The 17,476-nt window shown below is 39.5% G+C and overlaps 1 non-coding gene across 1 annotated transcript; it reads right to left on the reverse strand.

The window, feature by feature from the left end:
- Nucleotides 1-286: 286 nt before the first annotated feature.
- On the reverse strand, nucleotides 287-393 carry LOC147944582 (small nucleolar RNA R71). The gene has a single exon (XR_015558764.1). It is a non-coding gene; the product is annotated as a small nucleolar RNA R71 (small nucleolar RNA).
- Nucleotides 394-17,476: the final 17,083 nt, after the last annotated feature.

Below are 17,476 nucleotides of genomic sequence, written 5' to 3' on the forward strand. Positions count from 1 at the left end.
CAATTTTGAGATCAAGAGTAGTCTCATCCAGATGATTCAAAGCAACAAGTTTCATAGCCTGCCGAAGGAGGACCCATTGGATCGTTTGGATGAGTTTGATAGGCTCTGTAGGCTCACAAAAATCAATGGAGTTAGTGAAGATGGATTCAAGCTCCGGCTTTTCCCATTTTCTTTGGGTGATAAAGCACACGTTTGGGAGAAATCACTTCCCAAGGAGTCTATCACCACGTGGGAAACATGCAAAAAGGCGTTCCTTGCTAAATTCTTCTCCAACTCCAGAACTGCAAGGCTGCGGAATGACATCTCCAGCTTTGTTCAGAAAAGCAACGAGACGTTCGGTGAAGCCTTGGAACGTTTCAAGGGATACACCAGCCGATGCGATCATACGATCATCTGGAGTATGACGATTCAAAGTATAAGTGAGACATGAAAGCCCTCAATGACAAATTGGACAAACTCCTCAACCAGCAACAACATGTCCATTCAATCTCAGAGAAAGACCATTTTCAACAGCAAGATGGGGAGAATACTCAGCTAGAGGATGTGAACTACATCAACAATCAAGGGGGTTACAACAACTACAAACCAAACCTGAATCTCTCCTACCGTAACCCTAATGTTGCTAATCCTCAGGATCAAATCTACCCATCCACAATCCAAGGGAACCAGAGACAGCCAAAGCCTTTTGTCTGATACAATCAAGGCTATGCTCCTAAGCAGGAGTACTCCAACATTTACAACCAACCAATGGCACCACCTGGATTCCCACCATAGCAAGAATCACAGAACCAACCTCAGGAGGCTGACCTACGCGGCTTGATTCAGCAAATCATCTAAGGCCAAGCATCGACAGCGATGGACAACACAAAACGGTTTGCTGAAGTGAGCTCCAAAATCGACTCTGGGTACAATGACCTCAATGCTAAGTACGACTCCCTAAATACTAAGTTAAGATACCTCGAGGGCCAATCCATCACACAACTGCCTCAAAAGCATAGCCAGCTACAAGGTAAATCTGTTCAGAACGAAAAGGATTATGCTACTGCCTAGGCAATCTTTGTCGAAGATGTAGATGATTACCTCACTGAGGACAGTGCCGATCAAGATGGGGATGATATGAATCGCAATGGGATCTATGAGCACCAATACTACTTATCTGAGTATCAACCTGATCCTGCACTCGATCAGACCGATCGAGTTGACGATCAAGCACCAGCTCGAGAATCACTAACCGATGCATCAATCGAGGGTGAACCCAATAATGCTTTACCCGATGATAGTGATCGGATGAGCCATCGGACAGACGTCCAGATGACAGATCAATATGAACTTCTTGCAATGGAGGAAGGGGAATTGGAGGAAAGATTCAGAGCAGCTCTTGACATCCAATGAGAGGCGCTTGCTGAGCGTACGTATAATCGGAACCCCCCCCCCCCCCCCCCCTCCTAAGTTTTTGCCACCACACGCTCTTAGAGAGGAAATCATCAAAGAGATAGCTCAGCGGGAGATAGAAGTAAAGGAAGTTGTTAAGGAAATTGGGAATGCAATCCTGAGGAGTGGAGTGTGTTTAGATCCTGAACTGAGGATCAATGAGAAACTAGAGGACCCCAGCTCCTTCACTCTGCCATGTTCAATAGGCCTTCGGATCTTCACCAATTTCCTGTGCGATTCGGGAGCTTCAGTTAGTATCATGCCACTTTCAGTTGCCAACAAGATGGGTTTAAGCAGTTTTAAACCAAGTAGCCTATACTTTGTCCTAGTTGATAGGACAATTAGGCATCTGCATGGTATCCTGGAAAACCTGCCTCTCAGGATCGGAAGAGTGGAGATTCCCATCGATTTCATGGTCCTTGACATTGATAAAGAAACATAAGATCCACTAATCCTCGGAAGACCATTCTTGGCAACAGTACGTGCGGTGATAGATGTGAAAAAGGGACAGATCAGCATTGAGCATGGAGAGCACATCAAAATGAAATTTGACATCAAGAATGGAATAAAAAGGCCAACCATCGATGGTCAGGTTTTCTCCATCCAGGCGATACCAAAGATAATCAAGCACTGCCAAGAAGTTCACACTACCTTTGCGGTAGAACCAGGGCAAGAACCGGAGTGTCTGTTGAATAAGTCTGCTACAATGGAGAGACTTCTAAAACCTCTCCCTCCCAGAAACGCTTGAAGAGCATGAAAAGTCAAACATAGCGACTTAAAACAAGCTCACTTGGGAGGAAGTCCTAAAGGTATCTCTTAATCTCTTCTTATTTAAGTTTAAGATACTTTTACTATCTTATTTTGTTTAATTTGGATTTTACAATAGTTTTATGTTTCTTTAAGTTTTCTAAATAAAAAATAAATTAAAAATAAATAAAAAAAAAGAGAAAAAAGAGAAAATAGAAATTTTGGGAAACACGAGGCTGTACCCAAATATGTACCCGACGCGCTTGATCGTGTTCCTATTCGAGTGGCGAGTGGAGTCCGAATTCTCCAAAACCCTAACCCACTTTCGGTGAAACCCTAGCAGCTGCCTCTTCTATTTAAGGGGACCAAACCTCTTTTCCCCCAACATCACAAACCGATAAGTCCTCAAAACTCTTTACCTTCCATCTTTCTATTTTTCTCTCAAAGTCGAGTACTCTAAGATATTCGGGAACTAACTCTATTGATCTCGAATTTAGATTTTTCTTATTCTCAAGGAATCACCTATTGCTCCGAAGATCATAACCTACAAGAAGAAGGGAACCACTTCCACCTCCGCTGCTGCCAGAACAGGAGAGGGAAGCGACCTTGCTCGTGATCCCGAGGGGCGAGATGATGTTTCGCATACCCAACCGACAGGTGGACGTTTCTAATCCCCAACCCGATGCTCAACCTGGGCCAGATGATACGGGCCAAACTAGAAGCATACGAGGAAGAGACAGTTCACTTCCTTGCCATGCTACAACTACACTACTCTGAAGACCACTCGAAGCTGCTACCCGATGGGGGGATCGGGTTCATCACCTTCTCAGTGCGCAACCCTGTTTTAAAACGCGGCCGCCGAGACACCATTTAATCGCTCGGCGGAGCACCACCGCCGGGATTTTCCTATTATCGGTTATAAAATCAAAAAATTGGAAAAAAAATCGATTTTTTTTTGATGAAAATAGGATGATAGATGTTGGATCTAATATTTGATCATCAAAAACGGTTGAACTGGAGAAAAAATCGATGAAAAACAAGTTATTAAGCCACTGGCTGCCATAAACTAGGGTTGCAGGTTTACAAAAAATCGTGGGAAGATGATAACAGGATTTTCACCCAGTGTATCAATTCCCTATGCAGTTGTAGTACAAAGGGTTATCAATTGATCAACAGGTCAATTAAAACCCAATGTGTACCCCACCACGATCTAGTGGTATCGTTGTAACACTTCAGGATCGAATCCACAGAGACCAAGCGATGCACTATGAAATTGTATAGATCAAATATAGCTAAGACAAAAGAGAAAGTTTATCTAACAAGTAACTATCAAAACGGAAAGTAAATAAGTGTTTTAAATCAAAAGAGAAAACATTGGGTGAAGGGAATCATTAGGGACTATGATCACGAATTTATATGATTAGATAGGGATGCATTAAACACAATTCTTGAACTCAAATCACGGTTGTAAAGCTAACCTACTTTCGCAGCGTTAACTATCTATGCAATGAATTCACTAAAGCCTAAACCATCGTTTGGATCTAGCAAACCAAGCAAGCAACAACAAGTTCAGGTTTGATTAGTTCACAAGATGCCTTAGCTTGAACTTTCGTTGGATAAGGTCCACCTTGCTCACCTATGTTCTTTTCAAGCAACTCAACAACAGTTTTGGTGCCCCGATGAATTAAACCTAAGATCTTAATCTAGGTGATCAATCTAGCTTAAGCATTAAGAACAACAATAGATGAAGAACAATAAGATCAATCCCTAATCTAACAAACCTAGCATCAATTAATCATAGAAACCCTAAACCCAATTGGGAAACTACTTAGACATGGAGAAGCAGAAACAGCAAATCAATAATGAAGAAAACATAATTGAATTGCAAAAGAATAGAAAATAGGGTTTAGAAATCTTCTCCAAAGTGTCAAGAATGATTAGAGATCTTCTCCCTTCAGCTCTCAATACAAAATAGTCTCAGAAAATAATGCTTATGTCTCTGGAGACCGAGCCTCTAACTTAAATATCAAAATAAAACCCTAAAAGTCGGTTTAAACGAAAAAGGAAAACTTGAGTCGGGTACGGGACTGGTCGATCCCGAATGCGGATCAGCCGATCCTGGATGCTTTTCTCTGTTTCCTCCATCTGCTTGCTAGTCCAATCAGTCTTCACCAAATTGGCTCCAGATGCATGTTTTCATCCCCAAAACACTCAATTTCCTTCCAAAGTAGCCTAGAACCTATATAGACTCACAAAAGACTAAAAAGACTCTAAAAGCACACTTGGACTTAATAAAAGACTCAAAACAAATATAAAAACTATGGGTAAAATCCTATAAAATGCAGACACATCATCAATCAAAATGGTTGTTACGCTAGCAGATAAGATATGATCAGAACAATACAAGTCAAGCCAAGCAATAGTGGGGGTTTTCTAACAACTTAAAATAAGCAAAAGTAAATAAAAGAACAAGAACCACACGACCTAAGTACTCAATGCAAGCATTCGGGTACAGGATCGGGTGGGATGATCGAATCAAGAAGACAAGGATGAACAAATTGAAGGTATACACGAATCTGGTGATCGAGTACAAGTTCGGGTAAGGGGTCGAGTTACAGATAAAAACTAAACAATCAAGATAAGAAAGCTCCTAAGGATGGGGTAATCGACTCATAAGTGCTCATGGTCAATTTGGAATGACTTACATGCCTCAAGCAAATATTTCCTAGACAATGAATCTCCTAACCTTGCTAAAACACTCTCGTGATAGAAACAATCAACCTTAGTCACTCCCTTACCCAACTCTCGTTGGAGAAACATGACCAAGCAGGTATTAAAATCCGATTCATTATTGTCAATAAACTCCTTATACATCTAATCTCTAAGGCTAAGTGAGTAAATCTCTAGCATTGATTGATTCAAGTATTTCAACAACATCTCTCGATGCCAAAACACCCTAGATCTAATCTCAACCTCTCAGTCTGAAAATAACATTAAGAACACCAATCTAGAAAGGAATTTTTATAAAATAAACATTCAAGCTAAGACATCCTAACCGATCAAGAACACATATTTGTCTATCCCATCCTTAGAAACCTTGGTTTACTACTCAGATCTCATGGTAAAAACCACAAAAACACAAATGAATAAAAATTGCATTGTATTGAAAATAAGATAAAAGTAATAGAGTACATAATCGAAACTGAAAAGAATAGCAAAAAGAAATACAATCGAATCTTAACAAATTAGGGAAAGTGTTTGAATCGATCTCTCTCTCTCTTAGAAGCTTTCGCTCTCGGTGTTTGAGTGTCTGCGGCATCCCCTCGAGAAGAAGAAAAGGGGGGTTTTATATATGGAAACCCCTTTAACCTAGCTGCTCAGTTCTGCCCGAGGGTCTGCTTGAGGCGGTGCACGAGGTTCAAGTCGGGTAGTTCCTCGGGTAGGGCTTCGGGTTGTTCTTCCTGCTCTTAGATCCTCTTTGATCGGGTTGAGGTTCAGACTGTTCTTCTTGCACGATCGCTCCTTCGGGTACATACTCTGGTTTTACCTCATTCTTCCCCATTTTGGGCTCCAAAGCACCTGTTTTCATCAGAAATGCACAAATGCGACAATTCAGCACCCTAAATTGCCTAAATGAAAATTCCTACGGTTAAGGACCTAAAAATGCTAAGGTTAGGGTATATAATGCAAAATATGGACAAAAAAGAGTGTCTAAAACATGTAAATTAGAGAGTTATCACACCCCCAAGCAAGGAAGTAGGAGGATGATGTTTGAAAATGGGGACTCATAACTTTTTAGTACTAAGCGAAGGATTCAAGCTATAGTCCTTAAAGATAGTTTAACGGTGCTAAGATCAATCAATATACTTACAAATATTTTTCAATGCTTATCACCATGCGTCGATCTAGCTCATCCTCCAACTAACAGTAAAGACTTGCAATTCCAAAGAACATCTCTTTCACATTCATTAAAGTGTTTGGTGAATTCTTGCAAATGGAAAGTGAATCAAGCTCAATCGGTTTCAAAGGTAAGACTTTTTGGTAGGTAGGTTCCAAAAAATATCTTTAGGTGGCTTACTCTCAAAAGAAGGAATTCTAGACAGTTGTGAAAACTATCTAAGATTGAGAACAATTGAGGCATACAAAGCTTAACTCTTATAATATACCCTTTTCTCATTCACTTTCTTTTTATCCAAGACCTTAGAATAAAACTGCATACAACCTTGATTTTAACTCCCTTTTTTTTTTTTACAATCCCTAAAGTTTTAACTTAAAAATCTAGCTCTCTTTTAGAACTCTTTTTTTTTTTTTTTTTTCTAGGAGACTATAGGAAGATCTTTTTTTTTTTTTTACTTAGAGACTTAGAGCTAATTAAACTGAACCTTAGGGACCCTCTTCTTTAGTTTCTCTTTTATTCCTCAACCCAACCCCAAATAAACATGCTAACCACCTATCTTTCAAAACCGATTCTATTAGCTAGTCTAAATGGTTCTAAAATTAGCTAAAACAAGAGCCAGTACTTTGTCGTTCTCAATACTCTCAAGGTTTCACAACCTATAGCACCATCAAAACATGAAAATGCCTCACTAAAAAAATCACAACGAGGCTTGAAAGAAAGGGTTTGGGTTCAAGGGTAGGGGAAAAAAATTTCGGGTTAAGCGAAAAGATTGGCAAAAATGGAGTGCTAACCCAAGATTTAGAGTTACCATGAGCAAGCATTCAAGTTCCATAAGCAAGGTAATTTAAGTTCAGGTTAAGTCCAATAATATAGAGATGATACAATGTTCAAGCAAGTTTCACACAAGTGGAGGAAGCTTTCAAAAGACACAAGATTTTAAATAAAGATTTTTCATTTTTTTCCAGAAATTGATCTAGCAACAATGAACTTTGATTAAGAGTTATACTTCAATCCTAAGGTTGGACTTTAAACAAGGTGGTTTTAATCATTGTCCCCTAAAATGCATATGCGACAATCCTATAAGAAGCAATCTAGACTCAATCTTAATATGTAAATGCAGCTACGTAAACACTCTTTTTTTTTTTAATTTTTCAAATTTTTTGGTGTTTTTTATGCAAATAGATGCAGACTCAAATGAATAAAACTAATATGCAAAAATTTGAAATAAGAAAATAAGAAAATAAAACACAATGTTAAATACATCCTTAGACCCTCCCCCAAACTTAAATTACATAGTCCCTTATGTAAATAAAAATCTGAGAATCACACAAAGAAAATAAAACACAATGCAATGGTATAAACAATGATTTGGATGAAAGTAGTACCTCATGGGATGGTGAAGAAGGAGGTTATGGCAGCATCCATGCTCGCCAAAGTGTAACCAGGATCGTCACCGGCTTCAGCAGGTGCCGAGATTTGCTCATCAGAAAGCTCAGTTATGTGTACGGACGACATGCTCGGACCAGCATCCGAGGGGTTGATCGGGTAAGGCATCGCGTAGCTCACCGGGTAGGGCATTGGGTAGTACGATGGGTATGGTGGGAAAAGTCCGGAATGGTCACCGTGTAGTTGCTCGCATGATGCACCGAGTAAGGCATTGGATATGGAATTTGGTAGGTCTGAGGGAAAGGACCTGAGTGGTCATCTGAATGTGTGCTTGATGGAGGCATCGGGTATGACATCGTGTACCTCATCGGGTGAGGCGTCGGATAGGCATCTGAGTGGCTTCTCTGTGATCTATCAGGTCTAGTTGCACCCTCCTCTGCTTGTGGCTAGTATGATGATGCCCTATGCTGAAGCGGGAGCTGAGGCACATCTTGCCTTGTCTTGTAGCTCCCTAATCTGACCTCCCATCACCTTTACTGTGCCGGTAAGATCTTTCACTTTACTTGCTAAGAACTTGTTCATCCTCTTCAACCACTCGATCCTCTTGTGATCTTCTCTCACCCCTACTGGTATCTTTTGAGAGCAAACATACTCCTCAAAATCATAATCCTCCGAATCACCTCCCTGTCCTTGCCCTATGTGCTCTCTCTCTTCAGCTTCGGATTCCCCCTCAGGGTTGTACAGCTCCTCTAATGGTGGCATGAAGTCTATGTTCGCCCCTAGTCGAATTTTTGTGAACACGATGTTGGACAGAATCATTTGAGTAGCTTCGACTGCTGGATGAACAAACTTGAAGAGCAACCTATCATTTGGCTTCTCATAAGCCAAGAATCTCGCCAATGTGAAGTAGTCAATATCTAGCCATCTCGGCTCATGTACCACTCCCTTCAGGTTCACGTTGCAAGCTACCAAAATTGGCGTGACTAAACCTCCTATGGAGATTTCGCCAGATCCTTCACGCCTTTCGGTTTTCATGGCCCAGGTTTTCAGATACAAGAACTGATCAAGCAAAACAAAGACCATGCTGGTGTCCGCAATATCCCCTACTACTGGTCTACCATCCCTAGCATTATCCAGGATTCCACTCAAGGCTATGTCTAACATAGGCTGGAGCTCATGATCATTCACATTTCTAGTTTCCTTCCTAGCGAATAAAGTGCAAGCTAGGGACTTGTGAAAATACCTCAAGACAGGGCTTCTAATTTGGGCAGATTTGGAGCTTATGGATTTGTAGGGAAGCTTATCCCCTATTGTCAGCCATAGGGATTTCATCTCTTCCTTGTTTACCTCCATGTTTTCTCCATGACCAGCCTTGAAACCATACAACTCCTCCATCTCCTTGAAAGTGAGCTGGTATTCTTTGTTCCGCACAGAGAAAGTGATGAACCCGATCCCCCCATCGGGTAGCATGGTCAGGTGGTCTTTGTAATTGATACGCTCAAATTAATCCCTAGAGCTACTCTCTCAAATTAAGAGATCACTGCAGTACTTAGGGGTCGAATTCCACAGAGACTCAAGATCAAACACAATGGATTATAGAGTTTTATAATTATGCTACACAAATTGATTTAAATTAAAATAGCAATGCAAAATATTAAATAAAGCTGTTGTAAATTCAGAAGATCAAAAAGCTAGGCCTAGGGAATTTCTCAGGAAATTATGAAATATTAATCAATCAATAAATAGGATTCAAGCAATTAAGAACAGATCTAGAACTCTAAACACTTTTGTAAATTAAATCAGTTCTCACTGCAAATAATATCTAAATTTAAAACCAGAAAATCCAAATCTCTTTGTAAAATTCTAGGTTAAAAATCAGCAATAAAATCAGGTTTAGATTGTTCACAAAATTATTAAATCAAATCTCTTTGCAAGAAATAATTTTGCTCGTCAAAAGGTTTTATCAGGTAAACAATTATATTCTCATATCAATTTATTTTCCTAGGGTATTAATTCTAGATGGCCAATCAATGATTAATATGAAGAACAACCTAAGATGAAGATCTAGATAGATAAAGAATCCTAAATAATCAGCTCTAATAATTCATAAAAACCCTATGAAAAACCCTGAACCTAACAAGCAAACTACTCAGACATAATCAATGAAGAACAAAACATAATTCTGAATAATAAGCAAATAGAGATTAAAAGAGTAAAGGGAGTTCAAGAAATTCTTCTCTACAAAGCAGATCTCTCTCTCCAAAGCTCTCAAAATCTCATAGGGTTGCAAGAAAATAAAACTTGCTAGAAAAATAACTTCCTGGTTTGCAAAAACCTAAAAACTATATATATATGTCCTAAAACACGTCAGGGACTTATGTTACAATTTTGGAAGACTTTGGGGCAGAATTGTAAAACTTCCAATTTTGTGATTCTTCATCGCCTGAAGAAGGTGTCGATCGATGCTCCATATCTTGGTGTCGATCAATGCCCATGCTTTGATCCGAGACCAAATTGATTCTTCCGGTTAAATGCTCCAGAATCATCCAAATTGCTCCATTTCGCTCATTTCATGCCAAAATCCTAGAAAACCTGTAAAGACTCAAAAACATCCTAGAAAACAAATCAAAAGACTCTACTCCTTATATCATGGCTAAAAACCACAAAAACCATGATATATCAACTCCCCTAGACTTAGCCTTTGCTTGCCCTCAAGCAAAACATAAACTTAGAACCTGTGAAAGAGGTTTGAAAACAGGGAACTCACTCAATTGCAGATTATTCTTATTCACACTCTTCATTTACCTGACTCAAGAACTTACTTCTTATACTCAACCATGATAAGCATCAACATTCCTTACTCAAATCCCACAATCCTTTGGAATCTCTGAAATCTCCATTGTCATCTCATTATATGAATTAAAGCAAGTACAGGTGAGTTCTTACCTTGGGTGTATCGAATAGTGGCATATGGACTCTTTTCAGGCCAAGACATTCTTCTTACATCTCCTTTCCTCTCCCTTTTCTCACTTCCAATTTTTTTTCTTTCTCTCTTTTCTTAATCAAAGGTGTAAGCGAATACCGGGGTCATTGGTAATTACCTATCCCTCGCTTCCAAACCTTGTGTGATCATTTGACTCAAGAGTAGAATAATGAGGTCACTGGTAATTTACCTACCTCTCTAAACTGATCAAAATCATCTCATCTTTTATTCTTTTTTTATTCTAAGCACTGAAGGGAAGAGAGAGGGGAGACATACTTTGAAAAATTGCACTGTCTTGTATGGCCCGAAGAAGAAGTCTAGTCCACAAATTTCCAACCCCAAAGTAAGCGATTAAGTCCGGTTAAAATCCTGATAAAAGTTGAGACAACGTTAGATCAATCAGATATCCATTGAATAAGGGCTTTCAAGATTGTTGATAAGGCTCATAGTCTTTCTAAGCTTCAGTTCTGAGATCAAGCATAAACAAGTAATCATTAGAGTGTTAGCCAAATAAGAGAAATCATTAATCAAGATCATAATTCCCAAAGACAAAAAGAAAAATTTGAAAAATTTGACTCAAACTTTATGGTTTTGACTGACATAACTGAAACTCAAAAACAGAAATCATAGTTAGTAACTAACCTCCCCCAGACTTAAACAACACTGTCCCCAGTGTTATCAAGTAAGAGGAAAACAAAAATAGAAATAAAATAAACAAAAATCAAAATCAAAAGAAAAAGAAAAACCTACCAGTGGGTTGCCTCCCACTAAGCGCTTGTTTTCAGTCATTAGCTTGACTGTGTTGGAGCTCAGGCATCCGGAGGATCAGAACATGGCATTGAATGCTTCTGAGAGAATGACCTCTTCATCCAAGGTGGTGTATAAGCTTTAGGTGCATGAGGTTTGCCAAGTATGCGAGGAACAGGACCAGGGTGGGATTTAGGTATGGGTTTGCTTCTCTTATGTCCTGCAAAATCATCAACAGAAGAAACAAGCGCTCTACGATAATCTCGTGGCTTGGTTAACTGCAAAACAGTTTTTATCTCTTTGAAATTCTTGTTGATGATAGGAGGAGGATTAGGTGAATAAGATGCATACCTTGGCCTTACCTGAGGGCTCTGGAGTGTGGATTGATGACTCTGGCGTTTGGGAACAGGTTTCTGACTTGGAGCATCAGTTTTGGACAAGCTTTGTCGCGTTCATAGAGGGGTGTCGATCGATACCCTCTTGGTGGCATCGATCGACACTGAGCCTGATGCTCGTGTTGCAGAAACTTTTTCAACAGAAAAAGTCTGTCCATCAATAGTAGGAGCCCTCCTCAGCTTATCCATCTCAAAATTCAAACTCAAACCATCCACATTCAGTGCTATGTGTCCCTTCTTCACATCAATGATGGCACCAGCTGTAGCCAAGAAATATATTCCCAAGATGAGAGGATCTTTAGGCTCTTGATCATACTTCAGCACCACAAAGTCAGTGGGAATCATGAAGTTGCCAACCTTACTAGAATATCCTCTAAAACACCTTCAGGAGTTCTTCGGGAGCGATCAGCCAAGATAAGAGAAATATGAGTTGGCTTGAATTCTGTCATCCCAAGTCTTACAGCAACAGAATGTGGCATCAAGTTGATGCTAGAGCCAAGGTCACAAAGTGAGTGAGAAAACCTTCCTGCTGAGATTGAGCAATCAAGTACAAAGCTTCCAGGATCTGGTAACTTCTTAGCAGTCCTACATTGAATGATTGCACTCACTTCCTTAGAGACAACCACCTCCTGCTTCTTCTCTTTCTTCCTCTGTGGAGGCTGGTTTAACAGAATTGCACTGACATCCTTAGTAAGCAGTGCTCCTTCTTCAGGGCTCAAACCATTGGATACCATTCTCTTCACATACCGCTTAAGAGGTGGTGAAAGCTTTACTGCATCAATTAAAGGCATCTCAATCATCACCTTGTCCATCATTGCTTTGCATCTAGCTTCCTCCATCTCTTGCTTAGACTTTCTTGGCTTGGGAAAAGGAACCTTAGGCTTGTAGATTCTTTCAGCAGCTGGAACCTGAGATTTTGCAGTTTCTGATTCTGTCTGAGAAGGGTGTCGACCGAAACCCAGGTGGTGTCGATCGACACCATCATCTGAAACCGAGAGATTGGTCGATTTCTCTTCTTTTTCTGCAGAAGCAATTTCACCATCATCTTCATCTCGCACTGATATTGCATTGCAAGCATGTCTGGGGTTTGACTCAGTTCTTGCTGGAAGAACACTCTCTTGTCGTTTAACAGACCTAGCAGTATGTGCAACTTGAATCTCCAGCTTCTTAACATGAACATTCAATGCATCAATCTTCCCATTCAGCTCAGTGTAGACATTTTCAATCTTCCCATTGAATGTCACTGTCAATTGCTCCTGTCCTTGCAAAAGCTGCTCAAGCATGGCTTCCATTCTACTCTCTGAAGAATTCTTAGGAGGTGGAGACTGATAAGATGAGTTCCCATATGTCCTTGTATAGCCATTGTTCTGTTGTTGCTGCTGATACTCTGGCTTGGAAGTGTAGCCTGAAGAGTTCCCACTGTAAGGCCTATTGCCTTGCTGATTTCCAAACCGCTGTCCCTGATTCCCATACACATAGTTCACATCTTCCTCTTGGTGTCCTTGATCAGGTTCTGGCTCAATTGTCTCAACCTCAGCAGCAAAATGAACAGATTTCTTACCCATAAGGAGATTATGCACTGAATCCAGCTTAGCATTAACAGAAGCTAACTGGTTTGAATCAAATCCTCCATGCAATCTCTTCCTTTCAGCATCTACTCCCTTAGTGCTATTGCTAGAAGCCAAATTCTCAATCAAAACTTCAGCATCTTCTGGAAATCTTGTTTTGAAATTCCCATGACTTGCAGCATCCAAAGCTAACTGATACTTCCAGTCACACCCTCTGAAAAAGATACTCAACAATTGTACCCTTGAAAAACCATGGTATGGACAATCCCTCTGATAAGCTTTGAATCTCACCCAAGCTGCCTTGAAAGCTTCATCTGGTCTTTGCTTGAAAGTGGATAGCTTGACTCTCAACTCATCTGACATTGCATCATCATAGAAATGGTTGAGGAAAGCCACTTTGACTTGTTGCCAAGATGTCAAAGATCCAGCTGGCAACTGCTTCAACCACTGAGATGCCTCTCCTGCAAGTGAGTATGGGAAGAGCTTGCAGAATATGAAGTCCTCAGTCACTCCATTAGCCTTGATACTAGTCCCAAGATCCTCAAAATGCTCAATATGGTCCAGAGGCTTCTCATTAGGCAAAGCAGAGAAAGGTCTCTGCCCAACTAGGTTTCAACTCAAAATCGTTCCTCTGGAATGGAGGAGGAACAATAGCAGACCGGTTCTCGTACACCATATCAGCCCAGTTGTAGTCAGCAATGGTCCTGATCAAGTCCCGGTTTTGCTCCTGTCGTCGAATTGGGTTCTGTACGTGGTTGGCAGCTCCATGCATGTCTGCAGGTGTGAAACAAGATTTTTTATACATGGTGGTGAATGATGATGAATGTATGCAATGGTGAGATATGAATGAATGGATGGAAAGGTGTTTCAATTCCCCTTATGCAGTTTCAGTATAAGAGGTGTCAATCCTATCTGAGTGTTTGTGAACAATTAAGACATGCATATGAGACTAAGTCAAGTCAAATGTAAAGGATGTTTGTCACTAACAATCCTATGATGAAAATGCAAAGTGCAGAAAGTAAAACTACAAGAACTAGATGCTAAATGTAAATGGAACAGAATGATTATGACTTATGTGAAGCTAGAACAGAAATAGAAACTACAATAATGAACTAATGCAAGACAATAATGAACCGGACAATAAGTAAATGCAACAGAAATGCAAATAGAACGGGACTAGAAATAAGACAGGACAACTACAAATCATAAACCAAAGTTCTGGGGAAGAACTCAAGCTAGCACTCGATCGAGTGTAGATCAAGTGCAGGGTCGAGCTGGCCTAAACGCAAAAATAGAGCAACACAATAAAAACAGAGCAATGCAAAAACGAATCAAACAACAAGCAAACAACAGGATTAAGACTTAAAAATCAATAAACAAAGAAGGTTCTGAGGAGGGATTCGTGGGCTGAACTAATCATTGTGGTTATCTAACTTGGCCAACAAATCTCAAGCAAACTTTGAGCTAATCTCTAGACATAAATCTAAGACAAGTTTCATCCACTCTCATGGCAAGAAACAATCAAACCTATGCATCTCTAGACTTGTTCTCACAAAGTAAAGAATCTACACAAGCATGCATTAAGCAATACATCTCAAACCAAACAAGACCTCTAGTCTCTTAGCAAGCCTAATGGTAAGCTCTAGATCTAGCCTTATCTATGCTTCTTAAACATTGGTGTGATGCTAAGATGCTTGAAATCAAACCCTACCTTCTCAGACATAGGATCTGCATTAAGAACATCTAGCCTAGAAGAGATCTACAACAATCAAGCTTGACCAAATCAAACAAACCACAAGATCAATCCAGCCTAACTCATCCTCAAGATCCTAGAGAACTACTCACAAGAACACATGATGAACAAAGTCAAAAACCCAGAAAAATACGAAACTTGCATCATTAGAAAGATGAAACAAAGATCTACAATATTGGAGAAGGAATCAAACTCGAATTCTCAGTATTAAGAAAGTTATGAAACCAAAAATATTGAAGAATTTAATCTTTTCTCCTTAAAAACAAGTACAAGATCTAAGAAATAAAAGTGCAAAAGGAATAATTCCCAAAAAGGGTAAAAACTAGGTTTAGAGAATATCTAAAAAGCTGGACTCTTTTGGTGGCTGCAGGTAAAGTGGGATCTCAGCTCCTAAAGCTTGCAAATAGACTATCTAGAATCAATGTCCAAGTTACTAGTACTATGATGCAAGTTGAATGAGCTGTACTTAAAGACTTTAGACAAGCATATCACAACCTTTACTGATTTGAGCCTAGGATATCCACATGCATTCAAATCAACCATTTCCTTTAACATTCATTAATCAAGAACATGAATCAATTCTATGCAATGCTTAAAACTCATTTGACTTGGAGGTAAGGGTTTCGAGACAATGATGGTCTCTTTTTAGAGTGGGGCTTGTCAATATCACGATTCTCTCATAAAATGGATTAAGCTTTAGAAGAATGCTAAAGGTAAGAACACTTAGACATATACAAGAACAAAACCTTGTCTACCCAAAGGTACCCAAAGTGTTTATCCTATCAATCTAAACCCAAATGATCCTAGTGCTACCCTTTAACTTCTTCTTTTCTCTTTCACCCTTTTCTCTTTTGGTTTTCAAGTCTTAGGAGAGGTTTCTTATTTGATATTTCTAGTGGGATGGGGGATTCTTACTTATTTGCTATGGTTCTCTTTTCTTCTTATTCTTAAGACATACAAGCTTTTTGCTAGACTTTTCTTTTCTTTCTTTTCTTTTCTTTAACTAGAACCATCTTCAATAATTTTTTACTTCCCATCCTTTCACTAGACTTTGCTTAAACACATTCTCCTCTTAAAGATTCTACCCTTTTTTTTTTCTTTCTCTTTTTCCTCTTTTCCTTTCAAAACAGCCAAGTCCCAAACCCAACAAGTGAACCACCTAGTCCTATCTAGTTTGAAAAATGCAAACTAGAACTACACATTTTTACTCTTGTCAGTTCAAACCTAACACTTTCTACCAAGCTCAATCCCAAAAATAGGCCTCACACACACAAGAATAAACATGGCTTGAAAGAAGGGTTGGTTAAGGGGTAGGGAAACTGATTTCAATGGTTTAATCAGCTACTTGGATCAACAAGAGTGGTAAAAAGGAGAAAGATGATCCAAATATGTATATGGTATCCATGAGTTTAAAGCAATGCACACATTGATAATTGAGATTCAATATTAGGTTCTTATAAATAGGAAATGGTGTCAAATCATAACATGCTTCAATATAGACCAAATGCAATACAGGAATTCAAGGCTTGGTTCAATCTTATGCTTCTAACCACTCAACTAGCATCAAAGTACTATTAACTTGGGCATTGATCCTAGTCTAGTGAATAAGCAAGCTAACAAGGAAATACTCATCATAGATCCCTAATGCAAATATTACACAATCCTATATGAAACATGCTAAACAAGATCCTAATATGCAATGCAAACTACATGAACACTCTTTTTTATAAAGATTTTTGCAAAAATATTTCAAATTTTTAGGGTGTTTCTATGCCTTAGATGCTATGCAAATACTAATATGAGGATGCTAAAAATTTGAAATAAGAATACAAAACACAATGTCAAATGCTATCTCAAACCCTCCCCCAAACTTAAATCACATAGTCCTCTGTGTGAAAGAAATTTGTAAGAGGATTCAAGATCAAAAACAAAACATAATATGAGATGCAATGGTATTTACAAGTGAAGGTGATAGTGGTACCTCAAGGGTTGTGGAAGAAGTTGTCCACATCCTCTTGCATGCTGTCAAAGGAGTAGTTGGGGTCTTGTTGATGACTTGGAGATGGAGATTGGGGCAGCTCAACGACGGCGATCGACCGGCACTCGAACGAGTACGTGTCCGAGTGGGGGGGTCGAGCTGGACTGTGAATCTCTAGTGGCTGTCCCTTCCTCTTCTATTCAGACTCCCTTGCTTCCCTGACCATGAAAACACTAAAGCAAAAATCAAAATACCAAAATTCCAAAGCAATATATACAGGGATACCTTAGGGACTTCCTCCCTAGTGAGCTTGTTTAAAGTCACTAAGCTTGACTTTTGATTGCCTTTTCAGGCTTGAGTTAGAGACCAAGGAGGTGATGAAATCCCCCTGGTTCTACTTGATAACCTTTGTGTTCCTTCTTGATCACTACCTCCTTAGCACTTGAACCATGTTTCTTTTTAACCTTGAGCTTTGGCCTTGCTCTCTTCAAAGTCCTTTTGTTCAGCTTGACTTGGAGATCCTTGACTAAAGCAGTCAGTTCTTGAACAGAATTCTTAAGCTTCTCCACTGAATCTTCATGAAAGGTTAG

Source organism: Camelina sativa, chromosome 5 (assembly GCF_030686135.1).
Source record: "Camelina sativa cultivar CO46 ecotype springtype chromosome 5, ASM3068613v1".
Taxonomy (NCBI): domain Eukaryota; kingdom Viridiplantae; phylum Streptophyta; class Magnoliopsida; order Brassicales; family Brassicaceae; genus Camelina; species Camelina sativa.